This window comes from Chiloscyllium plagiosum, chromosome 2 (assembly GCF_004010195.1).
Source record: "Chiloscyllium plagiosum isolate BGI_BamShark_2017 chromosome 2, ASM401019v2, whole genome shotgun sequence".
Classification (NCBI taxonomy): Eukaryota; Metazoa; Chordata; class Chondrichthyes; order Orectolobiformes; family Hemiscylliidae; genus Chiloscyllium; species Chiloscyllium plagiosum.
The window spans coordinates 130800654-130808332 of NC_057711.1; the positions used below are offsets into that span (position 1 = coordinate 130800654).

Below are 7679 nucleotides of genomic sequence, written 5' to 3' on the forward strand. Positions count from 1 at the left end.
GCCCTTCTTTAGGAATGAGCAGAGAGTGTTCAGCAGGAGAAGATAAAAGGTAGGGAGGAGGGACTTGGAGGAGGGGAGTTGGAAGTGGAGGAGATGCGGTGGAGGGCACCGTCGACCACGTCGCCTTCCTGACCTGCAGTCTTCTTGTTGACCTCTCCGCCTCCATCCTACTCCGACCTATCACCCTCACCTTGACCTCTTTCCACCTATCACATTTCCAACTCCCCTCCTCCAAGTCCCTCCTCCCTACCTTTTATCTTCTCCTGCTGAACACTCTCTGCTCATTCCTGAAGAAGGGCCTGTGCCCGAAACGTCGAATCTCCTGTTCCCTGGATGCTGCCTGACCTGCTGTGCTGTTCCAGCAATAAAGTTTCAACACAGCCTATACTGTGTCAAGTTTCCAAAGAATCTTGCATGCTTTGAGAAGGTCTCTTCTCATTCTTCTATATTCCACTGAGTACAGACCTAACCTTCTTAACCTCTCCTCCTAAGACAGTCCCAATGTACCTGGTATCAAATTCGTCATCATCCACCCAGGAGTGCAGTTATTTCCTTTTCTGTGCACACAGCACCCTCCTTCGAGAGGCTGGCAGCTTTAATTGAGAGTTATGTCTAACTGGTCAGTCCGTGGACACTGGAGCTGCACACAGATCTGCAAACTTTTGCCTTGACTTTGAGCTCAAGTTAATGGGTCAAGCTGAGAGGGAAATGAGAGGACTGGTTCCTTATGCTATTCTAGGTCCCTAATTGCCTCATCCTCTTTTGACTTTTATTATTTATAGAAGATTATAGTGAACATCTTATACACTCTCATAGACTCTCTTTTCCCCTCCTATTCATTGTATAGCTCTCCTCTGCACTTGAACATTTATGAAGCGTCTCAGTTGTATGAATTCATACATTACAGCAGTGGCTACACTCTGGAAGTAGTTAATTGATTATAAAACGCATTAGGATATCCTCTGTTTATGAAAGACACTGTAAAAATGTATGTTTTTCTCTATAAGAAAAATACATCTGTCCTAAGTGTTTATTTTCTGTCTCACTTTGATCCAATATGTTTAGCCATCCAGCTACTTCTAGCTTTGAACAACTTTACTTTTCCCCTCCTTGAACCATCTCAGCTTTGATCGCAACTCCCTCCCGTTGTTCAGTTCATGTTCATTGACCAGTTTTCAATTTTGCTTCCCCCGGTCAGATCCCATTTCAACTTTTCCTCTTCCAGTTTTTTTGTGTGTCTTCTGTTCTAAAGTCAAGTTATCATAGTCCTATCAGACTATTGGGCTGCTCTCTCATTAGAGAGAGAGAGAAAGAGATAGTTGTTGGTGGTTTAACCTGAGAAGAAGAGTCCTTCATAGTAATCTCAGGTCATATAAGAATTGAACCTTTGCTGTTGGTAACACTGTGTGTAATAAGAAAGTCATCCAGCCAACTGAGCTAATCAATCCTCTCTCTTGTTCTGTATCTTAATGATATAGTCATCAGTTTTGGCCTTTTGAGATTGGTAAGACCCTTCCTCCCACTGAAACATGCTCCAGTTGCCCCATCACATCCAGAATCTGATTCAAAGGCTCTTCCTTCCTTAAGCTTGGGATCCCACTGGGCTAGATCTGAAGAGTTGGCGAATCTGGGCTCCTTCTGCACCCAACTGCTCACTCTCCCATCTCAGCACCTGTCCTCAGCATAAATACCAGCATCTACCTTTTCCCAGCAGCTACCAGTTCTGAACAAGGGTCACTGGACTCAAAATGTTGACTCTGCTTTCTCTGTACAGATGCTGCCAGACCTACTGGGTTTCTCCAGCAATATCTGTTTTTGGATCCAAAGAGTTGCAGAATTTCTCTTTGCCCTTTACACACTTGCCAGTCCAGTTGTTGGGAGTGGGTTAGCTCAGCTGGTTAGCTGGTTGATATGTGATACACAGGGATGCTAATTCCCAAACTGGCTGTGGTTACCATGAAGGAGCCCAGGGGAGAGGTCCTTCTCAACCTCTCCCCTGGCCTGAGGCATAGTGACCCTCAGGTTAAATCACCGCCAGTCCTTTCTTGTGAGCAGGGAAAGATTTAAAAGGGAGTTGAAGAGGAACATTTTCTTACAGAGGGTGATGCGTGTATGAAAATGAACTATCAGAGGAAGTGGTAGAGGCTGGTACAATTACAACATTTAAAAGGAATCTGGATGAGTACATGAATAGGAAGGTTTTTGAAAGATATGGGCAGAATGCTGGAAAATGGGACTAGATTAATTTAGGATATCTGGTTGACATGGAGAAGTTGGACCAGAGGGTCTGTTTCCATGCTGTATAGATCTATGACTCGAATGAGAGAGCACCCTTCGGTCTGGGAACACTATGGTAACTTGACCTTTGCTCCAGTCAATATTAGGATTAATTGTAATATGAGCTGCTCCTTACGACTTTCTGTAGCTTTCCTGGAAAGTTGCTCCTTTGTTTTCTCCCTGATACTAACAATGACTATTAAACTAACTGTGCATGTATTCTGCAGGACAATATCCCAAGTTTAATCGAAACTCGCTTTTCCCCAAGCACTGCATCTCCCACAGTTCCCCAACTCTGAGCGGTGTTCATGCGCAGAGTCAGCCAGCTCTGTGTGTGTGTGTGTGCATACAAAGACTGGTATCTTCACTCAGGGTTTTAGTTACAAGGAGGAGGCTGAGAGAGGAAGTAGGAATGAATAAATCTGTGCTGTCCTTTCAGAGAAAGCGGCTTTCCTTCGCCTTTTGTCGGGAGGCAGGGAGTTGCGGAAAGTTGTTGGTAAGTTTTGTTTTGGAGAGAGGAGTTGTGCTCCCTGGTGTTTTATTGCTTTTCTTTGATGGTGGAGGTCAGCATGGATTGAGGGAGGGTGTGAAGATTTTGTTTTGCTTATCTATCTGTGTAAAGTTTGATAAAGTTATTTGTGTGCTGTATTTACTGAGCTGCTCCGCTCCTTCACCAGTGAAACAATGTGTCTCAGCCTGGAGAGTGAAATGTAGCGGGCGGTGCGGTCAATGTGAGTATTTCTGTGGTTATGAGTGACCGAGTGTTTTAATCCCAACACAAGGGCACCCCTTTCACTTCGAGTTCGAAGCTGAGGTTTTTAATTTTAATTCTCTAGAGCAGGATCCATGAGTATTGCTGGTGGGAGAAGCCAGTTAATGTGAAGGAGAACAGGTCTCAGTGACAAAGCAACAGCAGTGAACCTGTTCACATCCCCCAAGGGGGGGTCCAGTGAGAGGAGAAACCAGGGTTTCACTCTGACCCAGGCGAGAAAATGTAATATGTTTGAAGTTTAATCTTGTAGGTACTGTGATTCCTTTTTAATTCTCCAGTCCTTCATTTAAAAAAAAGCCAACTGTTGATATTTTGTTGCGCTGGGGATAATAAGGAGGAGGAGGAGGCCATTCGGCCCCTCGTGGTCACCCTGTTATTCAGTAAGATCTGGCCCGAAGTGCACTTTCCTCTCTGCCCATGTAATCCTCCACCCCTTGTAGACCAAAACCAGCTTTGAATATATTCGTTGACATGGCCCCCACTACTGTCTGGGTACAGAATTCCAAAAGTTAACAGCATTCCAAAAGAGAGAACCCCCCCCCCCCCCCCCCATGTTTGCTTTAAATGGGAGAGCCCTGTAAGACTGAGAAATAGGAACCAGGAGTAGGCTGTTTGAGCCTTTCAGTAGGATCATAGTTGATCTGGTATTCCTCACGTCCACTTTCCTACCCTTTCCTCTGTAATCCTTTGATTCCCCGACTGATCAAGAATCTATCCATCCCAGCCTGAAGTATACACACGGACTCTGTCCCACAGCTCTCTTATGGCAAGGAGTTTCAAAAACACTGCACTCTCAGAAGGAATTCCTCCTCATCTCAGTCTGATATTGTCATCCCTTTACTCTGAGATTTACTCTGAGACCACTCCTGTGGTCCTAGACCCTCCCACTGAGGGGAGATATCTTCTGTGTTTACCCTGTCAAGTTCCATAAGAATCTTATAATATACCTGTTTCTGTGTGATCTTCTAACGTTGGAGAAAAATTGAAGCCACTCCTGTTATTCAACAAAGATCTGCACAATTCGATATGCATTGGGGAGGGGGGAGTATCCATACATTTTAATTTGGAAAACATTTTGTGTTGTTTTCTTTTAAAAAAAAAGGTTATAATTCTGTGAATATTTGCAGGGATTTGGCACAAGTCTGGTGACTTATTTGCTTTTGATTTGGATTTTGCAGTTCCTTTACAAGTCTTGTTATTTCTGTGATATTTCACATGTTTATACAGTAGTGGTAGCTGGACTTGATATGACTTTTTTTTCTAAACTTTTCCTTTTTTAATGAGAGGTTTTGTTTATTTAATGATGTAATATTGTTTTGCCCTTTTTAATGGATCAAGTTTTTGCAGGAAGGCAAGCCTTCTAGTTATGGTAAACTGATGGTGATAATTCACAGGTTTTGCTGGTTTAGTTTCAATAATAACTGGAAGGGTTTGTTATGATACTGAGGCCACCTCTGACAGATTGAAAAGGAAACTGATGATATTATGAGGGTTAATCATTTGGGCAGTAAATGGATACGTGTTGATCATAACTTAGAAAAAAGTAAATGGGTGTCAACTGTAAAGCCTGTGAATAGCACAAGGTCTAAATAAGTAATGAGGAATTGCAACACAAGTGCGTTATAACTTTACAAGCCACAGTTCCTCAATATGTTTCTTATAGTTATGTAAAAAGGTGAATCCTTTGTAGTCTTCTGAAGTAATGTTTTAGATTAGATTAGATTAGATTACTTACAGTGTGGAAACAGGCCCTTCGGCCCAACAAGTCCACACCGACCCGCCGAAGCGAAACCCACCCATACCCCTACATTTACCCCTTTAACCTAACACTACGGGCAATTTAGCATGGCCAATTCACCTGACCTGCACATCTTTGGACAGTGGGAGGAAACCGGAGCACCCGGAGGAAACCCACGCAGTCAGTCGCCTGAGTCGGGAATTGAACCCGGGTCTCTGGCGCTGTGAGGCAGCAGTGCTAACCACTGTGCCACCGTGCCGCCCCAGATGTTGTTGTTGACCCAAATTCTATTGCTTTGCTTATTTTATTTTCTAAGAGAATGTAGAGAATTGAGTAACTCCATTTAGGTCTAGATGACTAGCAAATACTACTCCATTTGCTGTAGCAGTTGACATTGTCTGAATTCCCTGATTAGATTGCTGCTGTGTAATCTACACCTATTCGGTATCTTAAATTTACAATAGATGAGAATCACAGAAACTAGGTTAAGATTCTATCTATTATTCACTACTTCAAAACTGAAATAATTTCATGACTAGTGCTTCTTTGTTATAATTCCACAGGACAAATCGTCAGAAAGCTCTGCATTTGTCAGATTCCATGACTAGCCATCATGGAGTCTATTTTAGTTTATGTAGTAAACAGAACACTGGTTTCTCTCCCCCACTGAGACCTAGGTTTAGCTCCAGCTCAGACTAGAGCAGAAATAAATCAATTTTGGTTGTCAAGGTAAGTTAATACAGCCTCACAAATTTCCAGTTCGCAATGAATGTGAGTTTGTATTGGTTCAGGTCAGATGGTAGCATATGTATTTGAGTTGGTAGACTATTCATTTGAAGAATGGATGTGTAGCTTAGGCACTTGCAATTTCATTATTGGGTGCTCTTTTATTAATGAGGCATGAAGCCAGAATATGCCTATCGTGGATATTTAGGTTGGTGTGAAAGAAATGTATAACACTAATTTAAAATATCAACTTTCATCCTCCTGTCAACACCCAAAATCCGATTAGCTGGTTGTAATTTCTTTAATGTGGGAGTGATGTACAAATCTGATGCTGTTTTACTCCTTTGGATAATTTAGGAAAATAGTAGGAACATGAAACCTGCCCTGCTCCCGATTTTAGTTTGTCTTGATCTCTACCTTTTTTTTAAAAAACTTATTTCGTAGGTGTACAAGAATAGAACATAGAATATTAAGTGCAATACAGGCCCTTCGGCCCTCGATTATGCCACAGGTCGGTGCAACAATCTGAAGCCCATCTAACTTGCACTATTCCATTATCATCCACATGTTTATCCAATTACCATTTTAAATGCTGTTAAAGTTGGTGAATCTACTACTGTTGCAGGCAGTACCTTCCATGCCCTTAGTTTCTTTACTCAGAGTAATATCTCTGACATCTGTCCTATATCTATCACCCCTCAATTTAAAGCTATATCCCCTCGTGCTAGCCATCGCCATCAGAGGAAAAAGGCTCTCACTGTCCACCCTATCTAACCCTCTGATTATTTTATGTCTCAATTAAGTCACCTCTCAACCTTCTTCTCTCCAGTGAAAAAAAGCCTCCAGTCCCTCAACCTTTCCTCATAAGACCTTCCCTCCATGCCAGACAACATTCTAGTAAATCTCCTCTGAGCCCTTTCCAAAGCTTCCATATCCTTCCTATAATACGGTGACCAGAACTGTACGCAATATTCCAAATGCGGCCGCACTAGAGTTTTGTACAACTGTAGCATGACCTCATGGCTTCAAAATCCAATCCCTCTACCAATGAAAGCTCACACACCATATGCCTTCTTAACAACCCTATCAACCTGGGAGGCAACTTTGAGGGATCTATATACAGAGTCACCAAGACCTCTCTGCTCATCTACACAACCAAGAAACTTGCCATTAGCCCAGTACTCTTGATTCCTGTTGCTCCTTCCAAAGTGAATCAGCTCACACTTTCCTGCATTAAACTCCATTTGCCATCTCTCGGCCCAGCTCTGCAGCTTATCTATGTCCCTCCTGTAACCCACAACATCCTTCAGCACGATACACAATTCCACCAACCTTAGTATCATCTGCAAATTTACTAATCCATCCTTTTATGCCCTCATCAGGTCATTTTATCAAAATGTCAAACAGTATTGGCCCCAAAACAGATCGTTGCGGTACACCATTAGTAACTGAACTCCAGGATGAACATTTTCCATCAACCACCAACCTCTGTCTTTGTTCAGCTAGCCAATTTCTGATACAAACAGCTAAATCACCCTCAATCTCATGCCTCTGTATTTTGTGCAATAGCCTACTGTGGGAAGCCTTAACAAATGCCTTACTGAAATCCATTTATCCACCACATCAACCGCTTTACCCTCACCTACCTGTTTGGTCACCATCTCAAAGAACTCAATAGAGTTTGTGAGGCACTTGGACTTCAGGGTTAACTTAAGAGGAGGGCTTATACAAATTAGGCCCGTTTTCTCTAGAATTTTAGAAGGTTAAGAGATGATTTGATCAAAGCCTTGAAGATATTATTAAGAAAATATGGGATAGATAAACTATATTAAAGTATGGGAGACTAATTGATTGATTGATTGATTGATTAGCAAGGTTAGATCTCATGGTTAGATCTCATGAAATGCAGGGAGAACTAACCATTTGGATACAGAACTGGCTCAAAGGTAGAAGACAGAGGGTGGTGTTGGAGGGTTGTTTTTCAGACTGGAGGCCTGTGACCAGTGGAATGCCACAAGGATCGGTGCTGGGCCCTCTACTTTTTGTCATTTACATAAATGATTTGGATGTGTGCATAAGAGGTACAGTTAGTAAGTTTGCAGATGACACCAAAATTGGAGGTGTAGTGGACAGCGAAGAGGGTTACCTCAGATTACAACAGGATCT

At 42.5% G+C, this 7679-nt stretch overlaps 1 protein-coding gene across 5 annotated transcripts in view; it reads left to right on the forward strand.

The window, feature by feature from the left end:
- The first annotated feature begins 2634 nt into the window (after window positions 1-2634).
- kank1a (KN motif and ankyrin repeat domains 1a) overlaps window positions 2635-7679 on the forward strand; it is a 247080-nt gene continuing 242035 nt past the window's right edge. For 3 of the 5 annotated variants that reach the window (XM_043718240.1, XM_043718288.1, XM_043718307.1), the window contains exon 1: window positions 2636-2773. The gene's annotated coding sequence lies outside the window, so the exon portion shown is untranslated. Of the gene's footprint in view, window positions 2774-7679 lie in introns of all 5 variants that reach the window. The other 2 variants (XM_043718316.1, XM_043718327.1) reach the window with 2 other exon arrangements.